Below are 25,974 nucleotides of genomic sequence, written 5' to 3' on the forward strand. Positions count from 1 at the left end.
ATTAGGATAAGCCTCAGGGTTCAGGCTGCGGGTGAACCTTAGGGTTCAGTGTAACGGTTGGACTTAGGGTTAGGGTTAGGCTTCCGGTGAGGCCTAGGTTCGATATTGGGGTACGGATACGTGTTAGGGGGCGTGTGCGTTGCCCAGCGCGGCTTATCGTTAGGGTAGGCCTCAGGGTTCAGGCTGCAGGTGAGGTTTAGTGTTCAGGGTCAGGGATGGAGCTAGGGTTATTGTTAGGCTCCCGATGAGGCCTAGGGTCGAGATTGGGGTACGGATACGTGTTAAGGGGCATGTGCGTGGCAGGGCGTGGCTAATCGTTAGGGTTGGCCTCCTCAGGGTTGAGGCTGCGGGAGAGGCTTAGGGTTCAGTGTCAGGGTTTTAGCTAGGGTTAGAGTTAGGCTCCCGGTGAGTCCTAGGGTCGAGATTGGGGTCCGGATACGTGTTCGGGGGCATGTGCGTTGCAGGGCGTGGCTTATCGTTAGGGTAGGCCTCAGGGTTCAGCCTGCGGGTGAGGCTTAGTGTTCAGGGTAAGGGTTGGACTTAGGGTTAGGATTAGGCTCTCAGTGAGTCCCAGGGTGGCGATTGGGGTACGGATATGTGTTAGGGGGCGATTTCGTTGCACGGCGCGGCTGATCGTTAGGGTAGGCCTCAGGGTTGAGGCTGTGGGTGAGGCTTAGATTTCAGTGTCAGAGTTGGAGCTAGGGTTATGGTAAGGCTACCCGTGAGGCATACGGTAGAGATTGTGTTACGGATACGTTATAGGGGGCATGTGCGTTGCAGGGCACGGCTGATCGTTAGGGTAGGCCTCAGGGTTCAGTCTGCGGGTGTGGCTTAGGGCTCAGGGTCAGAGTTGGAGCTAGGGTTAGGGTTTGGCTCCCGGTGAGGCCTAGGGTCGAGATTGTGGTACGGATACGTGTTCGGGGGCGTGTGCATTGCAGGGCGCAGCTTATCATTAGGGTAGGCCTCAGGGTTAAGGCTGCGGGTGAGGCTTAGTGTTCAGGGTCTGGATGGAGGTAGGGTTAGGGATAGGCTCCCGGTGAGGCCTAGGGTCGTGATTGGGGTACGGATACATGTTCGGGGGCATGTGCGTTGCAGGGCGTGGCTTATCGTTAGGGTTGGCCTCCTCAGGGTTGAGGCTATGGTTGAGGCTTTGGGTTCAGGGTCAGGGTTTCAGCTAGGGTTGGGTTAGGCTCCCAGTGAGGTTTAGGGTCGAGATTGGGGTACGGATACGTGTTAGGCAGCGTGTGCGTTTCAGGACGTGGATTATCGTTAGGCTAGGCCTCAGGGTTAAGGCTGCGGGTGAGGCTTAGGGTTCAGGGCCAGGGTTGGAGCTAGGGTTAGGGTTAGGATCCCGGTGGTGCCAAGGATCGCTATTGGGGTACGGATACGTGTTAGGGGGCGTGTGCGTTGCAGGGTGTGGCTTAATTTTAGGGTAGTCCTCAGGGTTCAGGCTGTGGGTGTGGCTTAGTCTTCAGGGTCAGGGTTGTAGCTAGGGTTAGGTTAGGTCTCCCGGTGAGGTCTAGGGTGGAGATTGGGGTAGGGATACGTGTTCGGGGGCGTGTGCGTTGCGGGGCGTGTGCGTTGCAGGGCGTGGCTTATCGTTAGGCTAGGCCTCAGGGTTCAGCCTGCGGGTGAGGCTTAGTGTTCAGGGTAAGGGTTGGTTTTAGGTTTAGGATTAGGGTCCCAGTTAGTCCCAGGGTCCCGATTGGGGTACGGATATGTGTTAGGGGGCGTTTTCATTGCAGGGCGCGGCTTATCGTTATGGTAGGCCTCAGGGTTCAGGCTGCATGTGAGGCTTAGGGTTCAGAGTCAGGGTTGGAGCTAGGGTTAGGTTTAGGCTCTCGCTGAGGCCTACGGTCGAGATTGGGGTACGGATACGTGTTAGGGGGCGTGTGCGTTCCAGGGAGCGGCTTATCATTAGGGTAGGCCTCTGGGTTCATCCTGCAGGTGAGTCTTAGTGTTCAGCCTCTGGTTTGGAGCAAGGGTTAGGTTTAGTCGCCCGGTGAGGCCTAAGGTGGAGATTGGGGTACGGATACATGTTAGGGGGCGTGTGCATTGCAGGTCGCGACTTATCATTACGGTAGGCCTCAGGGTTCAGGCTGCGGGTGAGACTTAAGGTTCATGGTCAGGGTTGGAGGTAGAGTTAGGTTTAGTCTCCCGGTGAGGGCCTAGGGTCGAGATTGGGGTACGGTTACGTGTTTGGGGGCGTGTGTGTTGCAGGGCGCGTCTTATCGTTAGGGTAGGCCTCAGAGTTCAGTCTTCGGGTGAGCCTTAGGTTTCAGGGTCATTGTTGGAGGTAGGTTAAGGTTAGGCTCCCGATGAGGCCTAGGTTCGTGATTGGCGTACGGATACGTGTTTGGTGTCCTGTGCGTTGCACGTCGCGGCTTATCGTTAGGGTAGGCCTCAGGTTTCAGGCTGCGGGTGAGGCTTAGGGTTCAGGGTCAGGGATGGAGCTAAGGTTAGGGTTACGCTCCCGGTGAGGCCTAGGGTCGAGACTGTGGTACGGACATGTGTTAGGGGGCGTTTTTGTTGCAGGGCGCGGCTTATACTTAGGGTAGGCCTCGGGGTTCAGGCTCTGGGTGAGTTTTAGGTTTCAGGATCAGGGTTGGAGCTAGGGATAGGGTTATGCTCTCGCTGAGGCCTAGGGTCAAGATTGGGGTATGGATACGTGTTAGGTGGCGTGTGCGTGGCAGGGCGCAGCTTATCGTTACGGTAGGCCTCACGGTTCAGGCTGCGGGTGAGGCTTAGGTTTTAGGGTCAGGGCTGGAGCCAGGGTTAGGTTTAATCTCCCGGTTAGGCCTATGTTGCAGATTGGGGTACGGATACATGTTAGGGGGCGTGTGCGTTTCAGGGCGTGGCTTATCGTTACGGTAGGCCTCAGGGTTCAGGCTGCGGGTGATGCTTAGGGTTCAGTGGCAGGGTTGGAGCTAGGGTTAGCGTTAGTCTCCCGGTTAGGCCTAGGGTCGAGATTGGGTTACGGATACGTGTTTGGGGGCGTGTGCGTTGCAGGGCGCGGCTGATCGTTAGGGTAGACCTCAGGGTGCTGGCTGTGGGTGATGCTTAGGGTTCGGGGTCAGGGTTGGAGGTAGAGTTAGGTTTCGTCTCCCGGTGAGGGCCTAGGGTGGAGATTGGGGTACGGTTACGTGTTTGGGGGCGTGTGCGTTGCAGGGCGCATCTTATCGTTAGGGTAGACCTCAGGGTTCTGGCTGCGGGTGATGCTTAGGGTTCAGTGGCAGGGTTGGAGCTAGGGTTAGGGTTAGGCTCCCGGTGAGGCCTAGGGTCGAGATTGGGTTACGGATACGTGTTTGGGGGCGTGTGCGTTGCAGGGCGCGGCTGATCGTTAGGGTAGGCCTCAGGGTTCAGTCTGCGGGTGTGGCTTAGGGCTCAGGGTCAGAGTTGGAGCTAGGGTTAGGGTTTGGCTCCCGGTGAGGCCTAGGGTCGAGATTGTAGTACGGATACGTGTTCGGGGGCGTGTGCGTTGCAGGGCGCAGCTTATCATTAGGGTAGGCCTCAGGGTTAAGGCTGTGGGAGAGGCTTAGTGTTCAGGGACGGGATGGAGCTAGGGTTAGGGTTAGGCTTCCGGTGAGGCCTAGGGTCGCGATTGGGGTACGGATATGTGTTAGGGTGCGTTTTCGTTGCAGGGCGCGGCTTATCATTAGGGTAGTCCTCAGGGTTCAGGCTGCGGGTGAGGCTTAGGGTTCAGGGTCTGGATGGAGCTAGGGTTAGGGATAGGCTCCCGGTGAGGCCTAGGGTCGTGATTGGGGTACGGATACATATTCGGGGGTATGTGCGTTGCAGGGCGTGGCTTATCGTTAGGGTTGGCCTCCTCAGGGTTGAGGCTACGGGTGAGGCTTAGGGTTCAGGGTCAGGGTTTCAGCTAGGGTTGGGTTAGGCTCCCAGTGAGGTTTAGGGTCGAGATTGGTGTACGGATTCGTGTTCGGGGGCGTGTGCGTTGCAGGACGTGGATTATCGTTAGGGTAGGCCTCAGGGTTTAAACTGCGGATTAGGCTTAGGGTTTAGGTCCAGGGTTGGAGCTAGGATTCGGGTTCGGCTCCCGGTGAGGCCTACGGTCCCTATTGGGGTACGGATACATGTTCGGGGGCGTCTGCATTGCAGGGCACGGCTGATCATTAGGATAAGCCTCAGGGTTCAGGCTGCGGGTGAACCTTAGGGTTCAGTGTAACGGTTGGACTTAGGGTTAGGGTTAGGCTTCCGGTGAGGCCTAGGTTCGATATTGGGGTACGGATACGTGTTAGGGGGCCTGTGCGTTGCCCAGCGTGGCTTATCGTTAGGGTAGGCCTCAGGGTTCAGGCTGCAGGTGAGGTTTAGTGTTCAGGGTCAGGGATGGAGCTAGGGTTATGGTTAGGCTCCCGATGAGGCCTAGGGTCGAGATTGGGGTACGGATACGTGTTAAGGGGCATGTGCGTGGCAGGGCGTGGCTAATCGTTAGGGTTGGCCTCCTCAGGGTTGAGGCTGCGGGAGAGGCTTAGGGTTCAGTGTCAGGGTTTTAGCTAGGGTTAGAGTTAGGCTCCCGGTGAGTCCTAGGGTCGAGATTGGGGTCCGGATACGTGTTCGGGGGCATGTGCGTTGCAGGGCATGGCTTATCGTTAGGGTAGGCCTCAGGGTTCAGCCTGCGGGTGAAGCTTAGTGTTCAGGGTAAGGGTTGGACTTAGGGTTAGGATTAGGCTCTCAGTGAGTCCCAGGGTGGCGATTGGGGTACAGATATGTGTTAGGGGGCGATTTCGTTGCACGGCGCGGCTGATCGTTAGGGTAGGCCTCAGGGTTGAGGCTGTGGGTGAGGCTTAGATTTCAGTGTCAGAGTTGGAGCTAGGGTTATGGTAAGGCTACCCGTGAGGCATACGGTAGAGATTGTGTTACGGATACGTTTTAGGGGGCATGTGCGTTGCAGGGCACGGCTGATCGTTAGGGTAGGCCTCAGGGTTCAGTCTGCGGGTGTGGCTTAGGGCTCAGGGTCAGAGTTGGAGCTAGGGTTAGGGTTTGGCTCCCGGTGAGGCCTAGGGTCGAGATTGTGGTACGGATACGTGTTCGGGGGCGTGTGCGTTGCAGGGCGCAGCTTATCATTAGGGTAGGCCTCAGGGTTAAGGCTGCGGGAGAGGCTTAGTGTTCAGGGTCGGCATGGAGCTAGGGTTAGGGTTAGGCTTCCGGTGAGGCCTAGGGTCGCGATTGGGGTACGGATATGTGTTAGGGTGCGTTTTCGTTGCAGGGCGCGGCTTATCATTAGGGTAGTCCTCAGGGTTCAGTCTGCGGGTGAGGCTTACGGTTCAGGGTCTGGATGGAGCTAGGGTTAGGGATAGGCTCCCGGTGAGGCCTAGGGTCGTGATTGGGGTACGGATACATGTTCGGGGGCATGTGCGTTGCAGGGCGTGGCTTATCGTTAGGGTTGGCCTCCTCAGGGTTGAGGCTATGGTTGAGGCTTAGGGTTCAGGGTCAGGGTTTCAGCTAGGGTTGGGTTAGGCTCCCAGTGAGGTTTAGGGTCGAGATTGGGGTATGGATACGTGTTAGGCAGCGTGTGCATTTCAGGACGTGGATTATCGTTAGGCTAGGCCTCAGGGTTAAGGCTGCGGGTGAGGCTTAGGGTTCAGGGCCAGGGTTGGAGCTAGGGTTAGGGTTCGGATCCCGGTGGTGCCTAGGATCGCTATTGGGGTACGGATACGTGTTAGGGGGCGTGTGCGTTGCAGGGTGTGGCTTAATTTTAGGGTAGTCCTCAGGGTTCAGGCTGTGGGTGTGGCTTAGTCTTCAGGGTCAGGGTTGTAGCTAGGGTTAGGTTAGGTCTCCCGGTGAGGTCTAGGGTGGAGATTGGGGTAGGGATACGTGTTCGGGGGCGTGTGCGTTGCGGGGCGTGTGCGTTGCAGGGCGTGGCTTATCGTTAGGCTAGGCCTCAGGGTTCAGCCTGTGGGTGAGGCTTAGTGTTCATGGTAAGGGTTGGTTTTAGGTTTAGGATTAGGGTCCCAGTTAGTCCCAGGGTCCCGATTGGGGTACGGATATGTGTTAGGGGGCGTTTTCATTGCAGGGCGCGGCTTATCGTTATGGTAGGCCTCAGGGTTCAGGCTGCATGTGAGGCTTAGGGTTCAGAGTCAGGGTTGGAGCTAGGGTTAGGTTTAGGCTCTCGCTGAGGCCTACGGTCGAGATTGGGGTACGGATACGTGTTAGGGGGCGTGTGCGTTCCAGGGAGCGGCTTATCGTTAGGGTAGGCCTCTGGGTTCATCCTGCAGGTGAGTCTTAGTGTTCAGCCTCTGGTTTGGAGCAAGGGTTAGGTTTAGTCGCCCGGTGAGGCCTAAGGTGGAGATTGGGGTACGGATACATGTTAGGGGGCGTGTGCATTGCAGGTCGCGACTTATCATTACGGTAGGCCTCAGGGTTCAGGCTGCGGGTGAGACTTAAGGTTCATGGTCAGGGTTGGAGGTAGAGTTAGGTTTAGTCTCCCGGTGAGGGCCTAGGGTCGAGATTGGGGTACGGTTACGTGTTTGGGGGCGTGTGTGTTGCAGGGCGCGTCTTATCGTTAGGGTAGGCCTCAGAGTTCAGTCTTCGGGTGAGCCTTAGGTTTCAGGGTCATTGTTGGAGGTAGGTTAAGGTTAGGCTCCCGATGAGGCCTAGGTTCGTGATTGGCGTACGGATACGTGTTTGGTGTCCTGTGCGTTGCACGTCGCGGCTTATCGTTAGGGTAGGCCTCAGGTTTCAGGCTGCGGGTGAGGCTTAGGGTTCAGGGTCAGGGATGGAGCTAAGGTTAGGGTTACGCTCCCGGTGAGGCCTAGGGTCGAGACTGTGGTACGGACATGTGTTAGGGGGCGTTTTTGTTGCAGGGCGCGGCTTATACTTAGGGTAGGCCTCGGGGTTCAGGCTCTGGGTGAGTTTTAGGTGTCAGGGTCAGGGTTGGAGCTAGGGATAGGGTTATGCTCTCGCTGAGGCCTAGGGTCAAGATTGGGGTATGGATACGTGTTAGGGGGCGTGTGCGTGGCAGGGCGCAGCTTATCGTTACGGTAGGCCTCACGGTTGAGGCTGCGGGTGAGGCTTAGGTTTCAGGATGAGGGCTGGAGCCAGGGTTAGGTTTAATCTCCCGGTTAGGCCTATGTTGCAGATTGGGGTACGGTTACGTGTTTGGGGGCGTGTGCGTTGCAGGGCGCGTCTTATCGTTAGGGTAGACCTCAGGGTTCTGGCTGCGGGTGATGCTTAGGGTTCAGTGGCAGGGTTGGAGCTAGGGTTAGGGTTAGGCTCCCGGTGAGGCCTAGGGTCGAGATTGGGTTACGGATACGTGTTTGGGGGCGTGTGCGTTGCAGGGCGCGGCTGATCGTTAGGGTAGGCCTCAGGGTTCAGTCTGTGGGTGTGGCTTAGGGCTCAGGGTCAGAGTTGGAGCTAGGGTTAGGGTTTGGCTCCCGGTGAGGCCTAGGGTCGAGATTGTGGTACGGATACGTGTTTGGGGGCGTGTCCGTTGCAGAGCGCAGCTTATCGTTCGGGTAGGCCTCAGGGCTCAGGCTGAGGGTGAGGCTTAGGGTTCAGGGTCAGGGATGGAGCTAGGGTTAGGGTTAGGCTCCCGGTGAGGCCTAGGGTCGAGATTGTGGTACGGATATGTGTTAGGGGGCGTTTTCATTGCAGGGCGTGGCTTATCGTTAGGGTAGGCCTCAGGTTTCAAGCTGCGGGTGAGGCTTAGGGTTCATGGTCACAGATGGAGCTAGGGTTAGGTTTAGTCTCCCGGTTAGGCCTAGGGTCGAGATTCGGTTACGGATTCGTGTTATGCGGCGTGTGCGTTGCAGGGCGTGGCTTATTATTAGGGTTGGCCTCCTTAGGGTTGAGGCTGCGGGTGAGGCTTAGGGTTCAGGGTCAGGATTTTAGCTAGGGTTAGGGTTAGGCTCCCAGTGAGGTTTAGGGTCGAGATTGGTGTACGGATTCGTGTTCGGGGGCGTGTGCGTTGCAGGACGTGGATTATCGTTAGGGTAGGCCTCAGGGTTTAAAGTGCGGATTAGGCTTAGGGTTTAGGGCCAGGGTTGGAGCTAGGATTTGGGTTCGGCTCCCGGTGAGGCCTAGGGTCCCTATTGGGGTACGGATACATGTTCGGGGGCGTCTGCATTGCAGGGCACGGCTGATCATTAGGATAAGCCTCAGGGTTCAGGCTGCGGGTGAACCTTAGGGTTCAGTGTAACGGTTGGACTTAGGGTTAAGGTTAGGCTTCCGGTGAGGCCTAGGTTCGATATTGGGGTACGGATACGTGTTAGGGGGCGTGTGCGTTGCCCAGCGCGGCTTATCGTTAGGGTAGGCCTCAGGGTTCAGGCTGCAGGTGAGGTTTAGTGTTCAGGGTCAGGGATGGAGCTAGGGTTATGGTTAGGCTCCCGATGAGGCCTAGGGTCGAGATTGGGGTACGGATACGTGTTAAGGGGCATGTGCGTGGCAGGGCGTGGCTAATCGTTAGGGTTGGCCTCCTCAGGGTTGAGGCTGCGGGAGAGGCTTAGGGTTCAGTGTCAGAGATTTAGCTAGGGTTAGAGTTAGGCTCCCGGTGAGTCCTAGGGTCGAGATTGGGGTCCGGATACGTGTTCGGGGGCATGTGCGTTGCAGGGCATGGCTTATCGTTAGGGTAGGCCTCAGGGTTCAGCCTGCGGGTGAGGCTTAGTGTTCAGGGTAAGGGTTGGACTTAGGGTTAGGATTAGGCTCTCAGTGAGTCCCAGGGTGGCGATTGGGGTACGGATATGTGTTAGGGGGCGATTTCGTTGCACGGCGCGGCTGATCGTTAGGGTAGGCCTCAGGGTTGAGGCTGTGGGTGAGGCTTAGATTTCAGTGTCAGAGTTGGAGCTAGGGTTATGGTAAGGCTACCCGTGAGGCATACGGTAGAGATTGTGTTACGGATACGTTTTAGGGGGCATGTGCGTTGCAGGGCACGGCTGATCGTTAGGGTAGGCCTCAGGGTTCAGTCTGCGGGTGTGGCTTAGGGCTCAGGGTCAGAGTTGGAGCTAGGGTTAGGGTTTGGCTCCCGGTGAGGCCTAGGGTCGAGATTGAGGTACGGATACGTGTTCGGGGGCGTGTGCTTTGCAGGGCGCAGCTTATCATTAGGGTAGGCCTCAGGGTTAAGGCTGCGGGAGAGGCTTAGTGTTCAGGGTCGGGATGGAGCTAGGGTTAGGGTTAGGCTTCCGGTGAGGCCTAGGGTCGCGATTGGGGTACGGATATGTGTTAGGGTGCGTTTTCATTGCAGGGCGCGGCTTATCATTAGGGTAGTCCTCAGGGTTCAGGCTGCGGGTGAGGCTTAGGGTTCAGGGTCTGGATGGAGCTAGGGTTAGGGATAGGCTCCCGGTGAGGCCTAGGGTCGTGATTGGGGTACGGATACATGTTCGGGGGCATGTGCGTTGCAGGGCGTGGCTTATCGTTAGGGTTGGCCTCCTCAGGGTTGAGGCTATGGTTGAGGCTTAGGGTTCAGGGTCAGGGTTTCAGCTAGGGTTGGGTTAGGCTCCCAGTGAGGTTTAGGGTCGAGATTGGGGTATGGATACGTGTTAGGCAGCGTGTGCATTTCAGGACGTGGATTATCGTTAGGCTAGGCCTCAGGGTTAAGGCTGCGGGTGAGGCTTAGGGTTCAGGGCCAGGGTTGGAGCTAGGGTTAGGGTTCGGATCCCGGTGGTGCCTAGGATCGCTATTGGGGTACGGATACGTGTTAGGGGGCGTGTGCGTTGCAGGGTGTGGCTTAATTTTAGGGTAGTCCTCAGGGTTCAGGCTGTGGGTGTGGCTTAGTCTTCAGGGTCAGGGTTGTAGCTAGGGTTAGGTTAGGTCTCCCGGTGAGGTCTAGGGTGGAGATTGGGGTAGGGATACGTGTTCGGGGGCGTGTGCGTTGCGGGGCGTGTGCGTTGCAGGGCGTGGCTTATCGTTAGGCTAGGCCTCAGGGTTCACCCTGTGGGTGAGGCTTAGTGTTCATGGTAAGGGTTGGTTTTAGGTTTAGGATTAGGGTCCCAGTTAGTCCCAGGGTCCCGATTGGGGTACGGATATGTGTTAGGGGGCGTTTTCATTGCAGGGCGCGGCTTATCGTTATGGTAGGCCTCAGGGTTCAGGCTGCATGTGAGGCTTAGGGTTCAGAGTCAGGGTTGGAGCTAGGGTTAGGTTTAGGCTCTCGCTGAGGCCTACGGTCGAGATTGGGGTACGGATACGTGTTAGGGGGTGTGTGCGTTCCAGGGAGCGGCTTATCGTTAGGGTAGGCCTCTGGGTTCATCCTGCAGGTGAGTCTTAGTGTTCAGCCTCTGGTTTGGAGCAAGGGTTAGGTTTAGTCGCCCGGTGAGGCCTAAGGTGGAGATTGGGGTACGGATACATGTTAGGGGGCGTGTGCATTGCAGGTCGCGACTTATCATTACGGTAGGCCTCAGGGTTCAGGCTGCGGGTGAGACTTAAGGTTCATGGTCAGGGTTGGAGGTAGAGTTAGGTTTAGTCTCCCGGTGAGGGCCTAGGGTCGAGATTGGGGTACGGTTACGTGTTTGGGGGCGTGTGTGTTGCAGGGCGCGTCTTATCGTTAGGGTAGGCCTCAGAGTTCAGTCTTCGGGTGAGCCTTAGGTTTCAGGGTCATTGTTGGAGGTAGGTTAAGGTTAGGCTCCCGATGAGGCCTAGGTTCGTGATTGGCGTACGGATACGTGTTTGGTGTCCTGTGCGTTGCACGTCGCGGCTTATCGTTAGGGTAGGCCTCAGGTTTCAGGCTGCGGGTGAGGCTTAGGGTTCAGGGTCAGGGATGGAGCTAAGGTTAGGGTTACGCTCCCGGTGAGGCCTAGGGTCGAGACTGTGGTACGGACATGTGTTAGGGGGCGTTTTTGTTGCAGGGCGCGGCTTATACTTAGGGTAGGCCTCGGGGTTCAGGCTCTGGGTGAGTTTTAGGTTTCAGGGTCAGGGTTGGAGCTAGGGATAGGGTTATGCTCTCGCTGAGGCCTAGGGTCAAGATTGGGGTATGGATACGTGTTAGGGGGCGTGTGCGTGGCAGGGCGCAGCTTATCGTTACGGTAGGCCTCACGGTTGAGGCTGCGGGTGAGGCTTATGTTTCAGGATCAGGGCTGGAGCCAGGGTTAGGTTTAATCTCCCGGTTAGGCCTATGTTGCAGATTGGGGTACGGTTACGTGTTTGGGGGCGTGTGCGTTGCAGGGCGCGTCTTATCATTAGGGTAGACCTCAGGGTTCTGGCTGCGGGTGATGCTTAGGGTTCAGTGGCAGGGTTGGAGCTAGGGTTAGGGTTAGGCTCCCGGTGAGGCCTAGGGTCGAGATTGGGTTACGGATACGTGTTTGGGGGCGTGTGCGTTGCAGGGCGCGGCTGATCGTTAGGGTAGGCCTCAGGGTTCAGTCTGTGGGTGTGGCTTAGGGCTCAGGGTCAGAGTTGGAGCTAGGGTTAGGGTTTGGCTCCCGGTGAGGCCTAGGGTCGAGATTGTGGTACGTATACGTGTTCGGGGGCGTGTCCGTTGCAGAGCGCAGCTTATCGTTCGGGTAGGCCTCAGGGCTCAGGCTGAGGGTGAGGCTTAGGGTTCAGGGTCAGGGATGGAGCTAGGGTTAGGGTTAGGCTCCCGGTGAGGCCTAGGGTCGAGATTGTGGTACGGATATGTGTTAGGGGGCGTTTTCATTGCAGGCCGTGTCTTATCGTTAGGGTAGGCCTCAGGTTTCAAGCTGCGGGTGAGGCTTAGGGTTCATGGTCACAGATGGAGCTAGGGTTAGGTTTAGTCTCCCGGTTAGGCCTAGGGTCGAGATTCGGTTTCGGATTCGTGTTATGCGGCGTGTGCGTTGCAGGGCGTGGCTTATTATTAGGGTTGGCCTCCTTAGGGTTGAGGCTGCGGGTGAGGCTTAGGGTTCAGGGTCAGGATTTTAGCTAGGGTTAGGGTTAGGCTCCCAGTGAGGTTTAGGGTCGAGATTGGTGTACGGATTCGTGTTCGGGGGCGTGTGCGTTGCAGGACGTGGATTATCGTTAGGGTAGGCCTCAGGGTTTAAAGTGCGGATTAGGCTTAGGGTTTAGGGCCAGGGTTGGAGCTAGGATTCGGGTTCGGCTCCCGGTGAGGCCTAGGGTCCCTATTGGGGTACGGATACATGTTCGGGGGCGTCTGCATTGCAGGGCACGGCTGATCATTAGGATAAGCCTCAGGGTTCAGGCTGCGGGTGAACCTTAGGGTTCAGTGTAACGGTTGGACTTAGGGTTAAGGTTAGGCTTCCGGTGAGGCCTAGGTTCGATATTGGGGTAAGGATACGTGTTAGGGGGCGTGTGCGTTGCCCAGCGCGGCTTATCGTTAGGGTAGGCCTCAGGGTTCAGGCTGCAGGTGAGGTTTAGTGTTCAGGGTCAGGGATGGAGCTAGGGTTATGGTTAGGCTCCCGATGAGGCCTAGGGTCGAGATGGGGGTACGGATACGTGTTAAGGGGCATGTGCGTGGCAGGGCGTGGCTAATCGTTAGGGTTGGCCTCCTCAGGGTTGAGGCTGCGGGAGAGGCTTAGGGTTCAGTGTCAGGGTTTTAGCTAGGGTTAGAGTTAGGCTCCCGGTGAGTCCTAGGGTCGAGACTGGGGTCCGGATACGTGTTCGGGGTCATGTGCGTTGCAGGGCATGGCTTATCGTTAGGGTAGGCCTCAGGGTTCAGCCTGCGGGTGAGGCTTAGTGTTCAGGGTAAGGGTTGGACTTAGGGTTAGGATTAGGCTCTCAGTGAGTCCCAGGGTGGCGATTGGGGTACGGATATGTGTTAGGGGGCGATTTCGTTGCACGGCGCGGCTGATCGTTAGGGTAGGCCTCAGGGTTGAGGCTGTGGGTGAGGCTTAGATTTCAGTGTCAGAGTTGGAGCTAGGGTTATGGTAAGGCTACCCGTGAGGCATACGGTAGAGATTGTGTTACGGATACGTTTTAGGGGGCATGTGCGTTGCAGGGCACGGCTGATCGTTAGGGTAGGCCTCAGGGTTCAGTCTGCGGGTGTGGCTTAGGGCTCAGGGTCAGAGTTGGAGCTAGGGTTAGGGTTTGGCTCCCGGTGAGGCCTAGGGTCGAGATTGAGGTACGGATACGTGTTCGGGGGCGTGTGCTTTGCAGGGCGCAGCTTATCATTAGGGTAGGCCTCAGGGTTAAGGCTGCGGGAGAGGCTTAGTGTTCAGGGTCGGGATGGAGCTAGGGTTAGGGTTAGGCTTCCGGTGAGGCCTAGGGTCGCGATTGGGGTACGGATATGTGTTAGGGTGCGTTTTCATTGCAGGGCGCGGCTTATCGTTATGGTAGGCCTCAGGGTTCAGGCTGCGGGTGTGTCTTAGTCTTCAGGGTCAGGGTTGTAGCTCGGGTTAGGTTAGGTCTCCCGGTGAGGTCTAGGGTGGAGATTGGGGTAGGGATACGTTTTCGGGGGCATGTGCGTTGCGGGGCGTGTGCGTTGCAGGGCGTGGCTTATCGTTAGGCTAGGCCTCAGGGTTCAGCCTGCGGGTGAGGCTTAGTGTTCATGGTAAGGGTTGGTTTTAGGTTTAGGATTAGGGTCCCAGTTAGTCCCAGGGTCCCGATTGGGGTACAGATATGTGTTAGGGGGCGTTTTCATTGCAGGGCGCGGCTTATCGTTATGGTAGGCCTCAGGGTTCAGGCTGCATGTGAGGCTTAGGGTTCAGAGTCAGGGTTGGAGCTAGGGTTAGGTTTAGGCTCTCGCTGAGGCCTACGGTCGAGATTGGGGTACGGATACGTGTTAGGGGCCGTGTGCGTTCCAGGGAGCGGCTTATCGTTAGGGTAGGCCTCTGGGTTCATCCTGCAGGTGAGTCTTAGTGTTCAGCCTCTGGTTTGGAGCAAGGGTTAGGATTAGTCGCCCGGTGAGGCCTAAGGTGGAGATTGGGGTACGGATACATGTTAGGGGGCGTGTGCATTGCAGGTCGCGACTTATCATTACGGTAGGCCTCAGGGTTCAGGCTGCGGGTGAGACTTAAGGTTCATGGTCAGGGTTGGAGGTAGAGTTAGGTTTAGTCTCCCGGTGAGGGCCTAGGGTCGAGATTGGGGTACGGTTACGTGTTTGGGGGCGTGTGTGTTGCAGGGCGCGTCTTATCATTAGGGTAGGCCTCAGAGTTCAGTCTTCGGGTGAGCCTTAGGTTTCAGGGTCATTGTTGGAGGTAGGTTAAGGTTAGGCTCCCGATGAGGCCTAAGTTCGTGATTGGCGTACAGATACGTGTTTGGTGTCCTGTGCGTTGCACGTCGCGGCTTATCGTTAGGGTAGGCCTCAGGTTTCAGGCTGCGGGTGAGGCTTAGGGTTCAGGGTCAGGGATGGAGCTAAGGTTAGGGTTACGCTCCCGGTGAGGCCTAGGGTCGAGATTGTGGTACGGACATGTGTTAGGGGGCGTTTTTGTTGCAGGGCGCGGGTTGTACTTAGGGTAGGCCTCGGGGTTCAGGCTCTGGGTGAGGTTTAGGTTTCAGGGTCAGGGTTGGAGCTAGGGATAGGGTTATGCTCTCGCTGAGGCCTAGGGTCAAGATTGGGGTATGGATACGTGTTAGGGGGCGTGTGCGTGGCAGGGCGCAGCTTATCGTTACGGTAGGCCTCACGGTTCAGGCTGCGGGTGAGGCTTAGGTTTCAGGGTCAGGGCTGGAGCCAGGGTTAGGTTTAATCTCCCGGTTAGGCCTATGTTGCAGATTGGGGTACGGATACATGTTAGGGGGCGTGTGCGTTTCAGGGCGTGGCTTATCGTTAGGGTAGGCCTCAGGGTTCAGGCTGCGGGTGATGCTTAGGGTTCAGTGGCAGGGTTGGAGCTAGGGTTAGCGTTAGTCTCCCGGTGAGGCCTAGGGTCGTGATTGGGTTACGGATACGTGTTTGGGGGCGTGTGCGTTGCACGGCGCGGCTGATCGTTAGGGTAGACCTCAGGGTGCTGGCTGCGGGTGATGCCTAGGGTTCGGGGTCAGGGTTGGAGGTAGAGTTAGGTTTAGTCTCCCGGTGAGGGCCTAGGGTCGAGATTGGGGTACGGTTACGTGTTTGGGGGCGTGTGCGTTGCAGGGCGCGTCTTATCGTTAGGGTAGAACTCAGGGTTCTGGCTGCGGGTGATGCTTAGGGTTCAGTGGCAGGGTTGGAGCTAGGGTTAGGGTTAGGCTCCCGGTGAGGCCTAGGGTCGAGATTGGGTTACGGATACGTGTTTGGGCGCGTGTGCGTTGCAGGGCGCGGCTGATCGTTAGGGTAGGCCTCAGGGTTCAGTCTGCGGGTGTGGCTTAGGGCTCAGGGTCAGAGTTGGAGCTAGGGTTAGGGTTTGGCTCCCGGTGAGGCCTAGGGTCGAGATTGTGGTACGGATACGTGTTCGGGGGCGTGTGCGTTGCAGGGCGCAGCTTATCATTAGGGTAGGCCTCAGGGTTAAGGCTGTGGGAGAGGCTTAGTGTTCAGGGTCTGCATGGAGCTAGGGTTAGGGTTAGGCTTACGGTGAGGCCTAGGGTCGCGATTGGGGTACGGATATGTGTTAGGGTGCGTTTTCGTTGCAGGGCGCGGCTTATCATTAGGGTAGTCCTCAGGGTTCAGGCTGCGGGTGAGGCTTAGGGTTCAGGGTCTTGATGGAGCTAGGGTTAGGGATAGGCTCCCGGTGAGGCCTAGGGTCGTGATTGGGGTACGGATACATATTCGGGGGCATGTGCGTTGCAGGGCGTGGCTTATCGTTAGGGTTGGCCTCCTCAGGGTTGAGGCTACGGGTGAGGCTTAGGGTTCAGGGTCAGGGTTTCAGCTAGGGTTGGGTTAGGCTCCCAGTGAGGTTTAGGTTCGAGATTGGTGTACAGATTCGTGTTCGGGGGCGTGTGCGTTGCAGGACGTGGATTATCGTTAGGGTAGGCCTCAGGGTTTAAAGTGCGGATTAGGCTTAGGGTTTAGGGCCAGGGTTGGAGCTAGGATTCGGGTTCGGCTCCCGGTGAGGCCTAGGGTCCCTATTGGGGTACGGATACATGTTCGGGGGCGTCTGCATTGCAGGGCATGGCTGATCATTAGGATAAGCCTCAGGGTTCAGGCTGCGGGTGAACCTTAGGGTTCAGTGTAACGGTTGGACTTAGGGTTAGGGTTAGGCTTCTGGTGAGGCCTAGGTTCGATATTGGGGTACGGATACGTGTTAGGGGGCGTGTGCGTTGCCCAGCGCGGCTTATCGTTAGGGTAGGCCTCAGGGTTCAGGCTGCAGGTGAGGTTTAGTGTTCAGGGTCAGGGATGGAGCTAGGGTTATGGTTAGGCTCCCGATGAGGCCTAGGGTCGAGATTGGGGTACGGATACGTGTTAAGGGGCATGTGCGTGGCAGGGCGTGGCTAATCGTTAGGGTTGGCCTCCTCAGGGTTGAGGCTGCGGGAGAGGCTTAGGGTTCAGTGTCAGGGTTTTAGCTAGGGTTAGAGTTAGGCTCCCGGTGAGTCCTAGGGTCGAGATTGGGGTCCGGATACGTGTTCGGGGGCATGTGCGTTGCAGGGCGTGGCTTATCGTTAGGGTAGGCCTCAGGGTTCAGCCTGCGGGTGAGGCTTAGTGTTCAGGGTAAGGGTTGGACTTAGGGTTAGGATTAGGCTCTCAGTGAGTCCCAGGGTGGCGATTGGGGTACAGATATGTGTTAGGGGGCGATTTCGTTGCACGGCGCGGCTGATCGTTAGGGTAGGCCTCAGGGTTGAGGCTGTGGGTGAGGCTTAGATTTCAGTGTCAGAGTTGGAGCTAGGGTTATGGTAAGGCTACCCGTGAGGCATACGGTAGAGATTGTGTTACGGATACGTTTTAGGGGGCATGTGCGTTGCAGGGCACGGCTGATCGTTAGGGTAGGCCTCAGGGTTCAGTCTGTGGGTGTGGCTTAGGGCTCAGGGTCAGAGTTGGAGCTAGGGTTAGGGTTTGGCTCCCGGTGAGGCCTAGGGTCGAGATTGTGGTACGGATACGTGTTCGGGGGCATATGCGTTGCAGGGCGCAGCTTATCATTAGGGTAGGCCTCAGGGTTAAGGCTGCGGGAGAGGCTTAGTGTTCAGGGTCGGGATGGAGCTAGGGTTAGGGTTAGGCTTCCGGTGAGGCCTAGGGTCGCGATTGGGGTACGGATATGTGTTAGGGTGCGTTTTCGTTGCAGGGCGCGGCTTATCGTTAGGGTAGTCCTCAGGGTTCAGGCTGCGGGTGAGGCTTAGGGTTCAGGGTCTGGATGGAGCTAGGGTTAGGGATAGGCTCCTGGTGAGGCCTAGGGTCGTGATTGGGGTACGGATACATGTTCGGGGGCATGTGCGTTGCAGGGCGTGGCTTATCGTTAGGGTTGGCCTCCTCAGGGTTGAGGCTATGGTTGAGGCTTAGGGTTCAGGGTCAGGGTTTCAGCTAGGGTTGGGTTTGGCTCCCAGTGAGGTTTTGGGTCGAGATTGGGGTACGGATACGTGTTAGGCAGCGTGTGCATTTCAGGACGTGGATTATCGTTAGGCTAGGCCTCAGGGTTAAGGCTGCGGGTGAGGCTTAGGTTTCAGGGCCAGGGTTGGAGCTAGGGTTAGGGTTCGGATCCCGGTGGTGCCTAGGATCGCTATTGGGGTACGGATACGTGTTAGGGGGCGTGTGCGTTGCAGGGTGTGGCTTAATTTTAGGGTAGTCCTCAGGGTTCAGGCTGTGGGTGTGGCTTAGTCTTCAGGGTCAGGGTTGTAGCTAGGGTTAGGTTAGGTCTCCCGGTGAGGTCTAGGGTGGAGATTGGAGTAGGGATACGTGTTCGGGGGCGTGTGCGTTGCGGGCCGTGTGCGTTGCAGGGCGTGGCTTATCGTTAGGCTAGGCCTCAGGGTTCAGCCTGCGGGTGAGGCTTAGTGTTCATGGTAAGGGTTGGTTTTAGGTTTAGGATTAGGGTCCCAGTTAGTCCCAGGGTCCCGATTGGGGTACGGATATGTGTTAGGGGGCGTTTTCATTGCAGGGCGCGGCTTATCGTTATGGTAGGCCTCAGGGTTCAGGCTGCATGTGAGGCTTAGGGTTCAGAGTCAGGGTTGGAGCTAGGGTTAGGTTTAGGCTCTCGCTGAGGCCTACGGTCGAGATTGGGGTACGGATACGTGTTAGGGGGCGTGTGCGTTCCAGGGAGCGGCTTATCGTTAGGGTAGGCCTCAGGGTTCATCCTGCAGGTGAGTCTTAGTGTTCAGCCTCTGGTTTGGAGCAAGGGTTAGGTTTAGTCGCCCGGTGAGGCCTAAGGTGGAGATTGGGGTACGGATACATGTTAGGGGGCGTGTGCATTGCAGGTCGCGACTTATCATTACGGTAGGCCTCAGGGTTCAGGCTGCGGTGAGACTTAAGGTTCATGGTCAGGGTTGGAGGTAGAGTTAGGTTTAGTCTCCCGGTGAGGGCCTAGGGTCGAGATTGGGGTACGGTTACGTGTTTGGGGGCGTGTGTGTTGCAGGGCGCGTCTTATCGTTAGGGTAGGCCTCAGAGTTCAGTCTTCGGGTGAGCCTTAGGTTTCAGGGTCATTGTTGGAGGTAGGTTAAGGTTAGCCTCCAGATGAGGCCTAGGTTCGTGATTGGCGTACGGATACGTGTTTGGTGTCCTGTGCGTTGCACGTCGCGGCTTATCGTTAGGGTAGGCCTCAGGTTTCAGGCTGCGGGTGAGGCTTAGGGTTCAGGGTCAGGGATGGAGCTAAGGTTAGGGTTACGCTCCCGGTGAGGCCTAGGGTCGAGATTGTGGTACGGACATGTGTTAGGGGGCGTTTTTGTTGCAGGGCGCGGCTTATACTTAGGGTAGGCCTCGGGGTTCAGGCTCTGGGTGAGTTTTAGGTTTCAGGGTCAGGGTTGGAGCTAGGGATAGGGTTATGCTCTCGCTGAGGCCTAGGGTCAAGATTGGGGTATGGATACGTGTTAGGGGGCGTGTGCGTGGCAGGGCGCAGCTTATCGTTACGGTAGGCCTAACGGTTCAGGCTGCGGGTGAGGCTTAGGTTTCAGGGTCAGGGCTGGAGCCAGGGTTAGGTTTAATCTCCCGGTTAGGCCTATGTTGCAGATTGGGGTACGGATACATGTTAGGGGGCGTGTGCGTTGCAGGGCGTGGCTTATCGTTAGGGTAGGCCTCAGGGTTCAGGCTGCGGGTGAGGCTTAGGGTTCGGGATCAGGGTTGGAGGTAGAGTTAGGTTTAGTCTCCCGGTGAGGGCCTAGGGTCGAGATTGGGGTATGGTTACGTGTTTGGGGGTGTGTGCGTTGCAGGGCGCGTCTTATCGTTAGGGTAGACCTCAGGCTTCTGGCTGCGGGTGATGCTTAGGGTTCAGTGGCTGGGTTGGAGCTAGGGTTAGGGTTAGGCTCCCGGTGAGGCCTAGGGTTGAGATTGGGTTACGGATACGTGTTTGGGGGCGTGTGCGTTGCAGGGCGCGGCTGATCGTTAGGGTAGGCCTCAGGGTTCAGTCTGCGGGTGTGGCTTAGGGCTCAGGGTCAGAGTTGGAGCTAGGGTTAGGGTTTGGCTCCCGGTGAGGCCTAGGGTCGAGATTGTGGTACGGATACGTGTTCGCGGGCGTGTGCGTTGCAGGGCGCAGCTTATCGTTCGGGTAGGCCTCAGGGCTCAGGCTGAGGGTGAGGCTTAGGGTTCAGGGTCAGGGATGGAGCTAGGGTTAGGGTTAGGCTCCCGGTGAGGCCTAGGGTCGAGATTGTGGTACGGATATGTGTTAGGGGGCGTTTTCATTGCAGGGCGTGCCTTATCGTTAGGGTAGGCCTCAGGTTTCAAGCTGCGGGTGAGGCTTAGGGTTCATGGTCACAGATGGAGCTAGGGTTAGGTTTAGTCTCCCGGTTAGGCCTAGGGTCGAGATTCGGTTTCGGATTCGTGTTATGCGGCGTGTGCGTTGCAGGGCGTGGCTTATTATTAGGGTTGGCCTCCTTAGGGTTGAGGCTGCGTGTGAGGCTTAGGGTTCAGGGTCAGGATTTTATCTAGGGTTAGGGTTAGGCTCCCAGTGAGGTTTAGGGTCGAGATTGGTGTACGGATTCGTGTTCGGGGGCGTGTGCGTTGCAGGACGTGGATTATCGTTAGGGTAGGCCTCAGGGTTTAAAGTGCGGATTAGGCTTAGGGTTTAGGGCCAGGGTTGGAGCTAGGATTCGGGTTCGGCTCCCGGTGAGGCCTAGGGTCCCTATTGGGGTACGGATACATGTTCGGGGGCGTGTGCATTGCAGGGCACGGCTGATCATTAGGATAAGCCTCAGGGTTCAGGCTGCGGGTGAACCTTAGGGTTCAGTGTAACGGTTGGACTTAGGGTTAGGGTTAGGCTTCCGGTGAGGCCTAGGTTCCATATTGGGTTACGGATACGTGTTAGGGGGCGTGTGCGTTGCCCAGCGCGGCTTATCGTGAGGGTAGGCCTCAGGGTTCAGGCTGCAGGTGAGGTTTAGTGTTCAGGGTCAGGGATGGAGCTAGGGTTATGGTTAGGCTCCCGATGAGGCCTAGGGTCGAGATTGGGGTACGGATACGTGTTAAGGGGCATGTGCGTGGCAGGGCGTGGCTAATCGTTAGGGTTGGCCTCCTCAGGGTTGAGGCTGCGGGAGAGGCTTAGGGTTCAGTGTCAGGGTTTTAGCTAGGGTTAGAGTTAGGCTCCCAGTGAGTCCTAGGGTCGAGATTAGGGTCCGGATACGTGTTCGGGGGCATGTGCGTTGCAGGGCGTGGCTTATCGTTAGGGTAGGCCTCAGGGTTCAGCCTGCGGGTGAGGCTTAGTGTTCAGGGTAAGGGTTGGACTTAGGGTTAGGATTAGGCTCTCAGTGAGTCCCAGGGTGGCGATTGGGGTACAGATATGTGTTAGGGGGCGATTTCGTTGCACGGCGCGGCTGATCGTTAGGGTAGGCCTCAGGGTTGAGGCTGTGGGTGAGGCTTAGATTTCAGTGTCAGAGTTGGAGCTAGGGTTATGGTAAGGCTACCCGTGAGGCATACGGTAGAGATTGTGTTACGGATACGTTTTAGGGGGCATGTGCGTTGCAGGGCACGGCTGATCGTTAGGGTAGGCCTCAGGGTTCAGTCTGCGGGTGTGGCTTAGGGCTCAGGGTCAGAGTTGGAGCTAGGGTTAGGGTTTGGCTCCCGGTGAGGCCTAGGGTCGAGATTGTGGTACGGATACGTGTTCGGGGGCGTGTGCGTTGCAGGGCGCAGCTTATCATTAGGGTAGGCCTCAGGGTTAAGGCTGCGGGAGAGGCTTAGTGTTCACGGTCGGGATGGAGCTAGGGTTAGGGTTAGGCTTCCGGTGAGGCCTAGGGTCGCGATTGGGGTACGGATATGTGTTAGGGTGCGTTTTCGTTGCAGGGCGCGGCTTATCGTTAGGGTAGTCCTCAGGGTTCAGGCTGCAGGTGAGGCTTAGGGTTCAGGGTCTGGATGGAGCTAGGGTTAGAGATAGGCTCCCGGTGAGGCCTAGGGTCATGATTGGGGTACGGATACATGTTCGGGGGCATGTGCGTTGCAGGGCGTGGCTTATCGTTAGGGTTGGCCTACTCAGGGTTGAGGCTACGGGTGAGGCTTAGGGTTCAGGGTCAGAGTTTCAGCTAGGGTTGGGTTAGGCTCCCAGTGAGGTTTAGGGTCGAGATTGGGGTACGGATACGTGTTAGGCAGCGTGTGCGTTTCAGGACGTGGATTATCGTTAGGCTAGGCCTCAGGGTTAAGACTGCGGGTGAGGCTTAGGGTTCAGGGCCAGGGTTGGAGCTAGGGTTAGGGTTAGGACCCCGGTGGTGCCTAGGATCGCTATTGGGGTACGGATACGTGTTAGGGGGCGTGTGCGTTGCAGGGTGTGGCTTATTTTTAGGGTAGTCCTCAGGGTTCAGGCTGTGGGTGTGGCTTAGTCTTCAGGGTCAGGGTTGTAGCTAGGGTTAGGTTAGGTCTCCCGGTGAGGTCTAGGGTGGAGATTGGGGTAGGGATACGTGTTCGGGGGCGTGTGCGTTGCGGGGCGTGTGCGTTGCAGGGCGTGGCTTATCGTTAGGCTAGGCCTCAGGGTTCAGCCTGTGGGTGAGGCTTAGTGTTCATGGTAAGGGTTGGTTTTCGGTTTAGGATTAGGGTCCCAGTTAGTCCCAGGGTCCCGATTGGGGTACGGATATGTGTTAGGGGGCATTTTCATTGCAGGGCGCGGCTTATCGTTATGGTAGGCCTCAGGGTTCAGGCTGCATGTGAGGCTTAGGGTTCAGAGTCAGGGTTGGAGCTAGGGTTAGGTTTAGGCTCTCGCTGAGGCCTACGGTCGAGATTGGTGTACGGATATGTGTTAGGGGGCGTGTGCATTCCAGGGAGCGGCTTATCATTAGGGTAGCCCTCAGGGTTCATCCTGCAGGTGAGTCTTAATGTTCAGCCTCTGGTTTGGAGCAAGGGTTAGGTTTAGTCGCCCGGTGAGGCCTAAGGTGGAGATTGGGGTACGGATACATGTTAGGGGGCGTGTGCATTGCAGGTCGCGACTTATCATTACGGTAGGCCTCAGGGTTCAGGCTGCGGGTGAGACTTAAGTTTCATGGTCAGGGTTGGAGGTAGAGTTAGGTTTAGTCTCCCGGTGAGGGCCTAGGGTCGAGATTGGGGTACGGTTACGTGTTTGGGGGCGTGTGTGTTGCAGGGCGCGTCTTATCGTTAGGGTAGGCCTCAGAGTTCAGTCTTCGGGTGAGCCTTAGGTTTCAGGGTCATTGTTGGAGGTAGGTTAAGGTTAGGCTCCCGATGAGGCCTAGGTTCGTGATTGGCGTACGGATACGTGTTTGGTGTCCTGTGCGTTGCACGTCGCGGCTTATCGTTAGGGTAGGCCTCAGGTTTCAGGCTGCGGGTGAGGCTTAGGGTTCAGGGTCAGGGATGGAGCTAAGGTTAGGGTTACGCTCCCGGTGAGGCCTAGGGTCGAGATTGTGGTACGGACATGTGTTAGGGGGGCGTTTTTGTTGCAGGGCGCGGCTTATACTTAGGGTAGGCCTCGGGGTTCAGGCTCTGGGTGAGGTTTAGGTTTCAGGGTCAGGGTTGGAGCTAGGGATAGGGTTATGCTCTCGCTGAGGCCTAGGGTCAAGATTGGGGTATGGATACGTGTTAGGGGGCGTGTGCGTGGCAGGGCGCAGCTTATCGTTACGGTAGGCCTCACGGTTCAGGCTGCGGGTGAGGCTTAGGTTTCAGGGTCAGGGCTGGAGCCAGGGTTAGGTTTAGTCTCCCGGTTAGGCCTATGTTGCAGATTGGGGTACGGATACATGTTAGGGGGCGTGTGCGTTGCAGGGCGTGGCTTATCGTTAGGGAAGGCCTCAGGGTTCAGGCTGCGGCTGAGGCTTAGGGTTCGGGGTCAGGGTTGGAGGTAGAGTTAGGTTTAGTCTCCCGGTGAGGGCCTAGGGTCGAGATTGGGGTACGGTTACGTGTTTGGGGGCGTGTGCGTTGCAGGGCGCCTCTTATCGTTAGGGTAGACCTCAGGGTTCTGGCTGCGGGTGATGCTTAGGGTTCAGTGGCAGGGTTGGAGCTAGGGTTACAGTTAGGCTCCCGGTGAGGCCTAGGGTCGAGATTGGGTTACGGATACGTGTTTGGGGGCGTGTGCGTTGCAGGGCGCGGCTGATCGTTAGGGTAGGCCTCAGGGTTCAGGCTGAGGGTGTGGCTTAGGGCTCAGGGTCAGAGTTGGAGCTAGGGTTAGGGTTTGGCTCCCGGTGAGGCCTAGGGTCGAGATTGTGGTACGGATACGTGTTCGCGGGCGTGTGCGTTGCAGGGCGCAGCTTATCGTTCGGGTAGGCCTCAGGGCTCAGGCTGAGGGTGAGGCTTAGGGTTCAGGGTCAGGGATGGAGCTAGGGTTAGGGTTAGGCTCCCGGTGAGGCCTAGGGTCGAGATTGTGGTACGGATATGTGTTAGGGGGCGTTTTCATTGCAGGGCGTGCCTTATCGTTAGGGTAGGCCTCAGGTTTCAAGCTGCGGGTGAGGCTTAGGGTTCATGGTCACAGATGGAGCTAGGGTTAGGTTTAGTCTCCCGGTTAGGCCTAGGGTCGAGATTCGGTTTCGGATTCGTGTTATGCGGCGTGTGCGTTGCAGGGCGTGGCTTATTATTAGGGTTGGCCTCCTTAGGGTTGAGGCTGCGGGTGAGGCTTAGGGTTCAGGGTCAGGATTTTAGCTAGGGTTAGGGTTAGGCTCCCAGTGAGATTTAGGGTCGAGATTGGTGTACGGATTCGTGTTCGGGGGCGTGTGCGTTGCAGGACGTGGATTATCGTTAGGGTAGGCTTCAGGGTTTAAAGTGCGGATTAGGCTTAGGGTTTAGGGCCAGGGTTGGAGCTAGAATTCGGGTTCGGCTCCCGGTGAGGCCTAGGGTCCCTATTGGGGTACGGATACATGTTCAGGGGTGTCTGCATTGCAGTGCACGGCTGATCATTAGGATAAGCCTCAGGGTTCAGGCTGCGGGTGAACCTTAGGGTTCAGTGTAACGGTTGGACTTAGGGTTAGGGTTAGGCTTCCGGTGAGGCCTAGGTTCGATATTGGGGTACGGATACGTGTTAGGGGGCGTGTGCGTTGCAGGACGTGGATTATCGTTAGGGTAGGCCTCAGGGTTTAAAGTGCGGATTAGGCTTAGTGTTTAGGGCCAGGGTTGGAGCTAGGATTCGGGTTCGGCTCCCGGTGAGGCCTAGGGTCCCTATTGGGGTACGGATACATGTTCGGGGGCGTCTGCATTGCAGGGCACGGCTGATCATTAGGATAAGCCTCAGGGTTCAGGCTGCGGGTGAACCTTAGGGTTCAGTGTAACGGTTGGACTTAGGGTTAGGGTTAGGCTTCTGGTGAGGCCTAGGTTCGATATTTGGGTACGGATACGTGTTAGGGGGCGTGTGCGTTGCCCAGCGCGGCTTATCGTTAGGGTAGGCCTCAGGGTTCAGGCTGCAGGTGAGGTTTAGTGTTCAGGGTCAGGGATGGAGCTAGGGTTATGGTTAGGCTCCCGATGAGGCCTAGGGTCGAGATTGGGGTACGGATACGTGTTAAGGGGCATGTGCGTGGCAGGGCGTGGCTAATCGTTAGGGTTGGCCTCCTCAGGGTTGAGGCTGCGGGAGAGGCTTAGGGTTCAGTGTCAGGGTTTTAGCTAGCGTTAGAGTTAGGCTCCCGGTGAGTCCTAGGGTCGAGTTTGTGGTCCGGATACGTGTTCGGGGGCATGTGCTTTGCAGGGCGTAGCTTATCGTTAGGGTAGGCCTCAGGGTTCAGCCTGCGGGTGAGGCTTAGTGTTCAGGGTAAGGGTTGGACTTAGGGTTAGGATTAGGCTCTCAGTGAGTCCCAGGGTGGCGATTGGGGTACGGATATGTGTTAAGGGGCGATTTCGTTGCACGGCGCGGCTGATCGTTAGGGTAGGCCTCAGGGTTGAGGCTGTGGGTGTGGCTTAGATTTCAGTGTCAGAGTTGGAGCTAGAGTTATGGTAAGGCTACCCGTGAGGCATACGGTAGAGATTGTGTTACGGATACGTTTTAGGGGGCATGTGCGTTGCAGGGCACGGCTGATCGTTAGGGTAGGCCTCAGCGTTCAGTCTGCGGGTGTGGCTTAGGGCTCAGGGTCAGAGTTGGAGCTAGGGTTAGGGTTTGGCTCCCGGTGAGGCCTAGGGTCGAGATTGTGGTACGGATACGTGTTCGGGGGCGTGTGCGTTGCAGGGCGCAGCTTATCATTAGGGTAGGCCTCAGGGTTAAGGCTGCGGGAGAGGCTTAGTGTTCAGGGTCGGGATGGAGCTAGGGTTAGAGATAGGCTCCCGGTGAGGCCTAGGGTCGCGATTGGGGTACGGATATGTGTTAGGGGGCATTTTCATTGCAGGGCGCAGCTTATCGTTATGGTAGGCCTCAGGGTTCAGGCTGCATGTGAGGCTTAGGGTTCAGAGTCAGGGTTGGAGCTAGGGTTAGGTTTAGGCTCTCGCTGAGGCCTACGGTCGAGATTGGGGTACGGATACGTGTTAGGGGGCGTGTGAGTTCCAGGGAGCGGCTTATCGTAAGGGTAGGCCTCAGGGTTCATCCTGGAGGTGAGTCTTAGTGTTCAGCCTCTGGTTTGGAGCAAGGGTTAGGTTTAGTCACCCGGTGAGGCCTAAGGTGGAGATTGGGGTATGGATACATGTTAGGGGGCGTGTGCATTGCAGGTCGCGACTTATCATTACGGTAGGCCTCAGGGTTCAGGCTGCGGGTGAGACTTAAGGTTCATGGTCAGGGTTGGAGGTAGAGTTAGGTTTAGTCTCCCGGT

This window comes from Kogia breviceps, chromosome 7, assembly GCF_026419965.1.
Source record: "Kogia breviceps isolate mKogBre1 chromosome 7, mKogBre1 haplotype 1, whole genome shotgun sequence".
NCBI lineage: Eukaryota > Metazoa > Chordata > Mammalia > Artiodactyla > Physeteridae > Kogia > Kogia breviceps.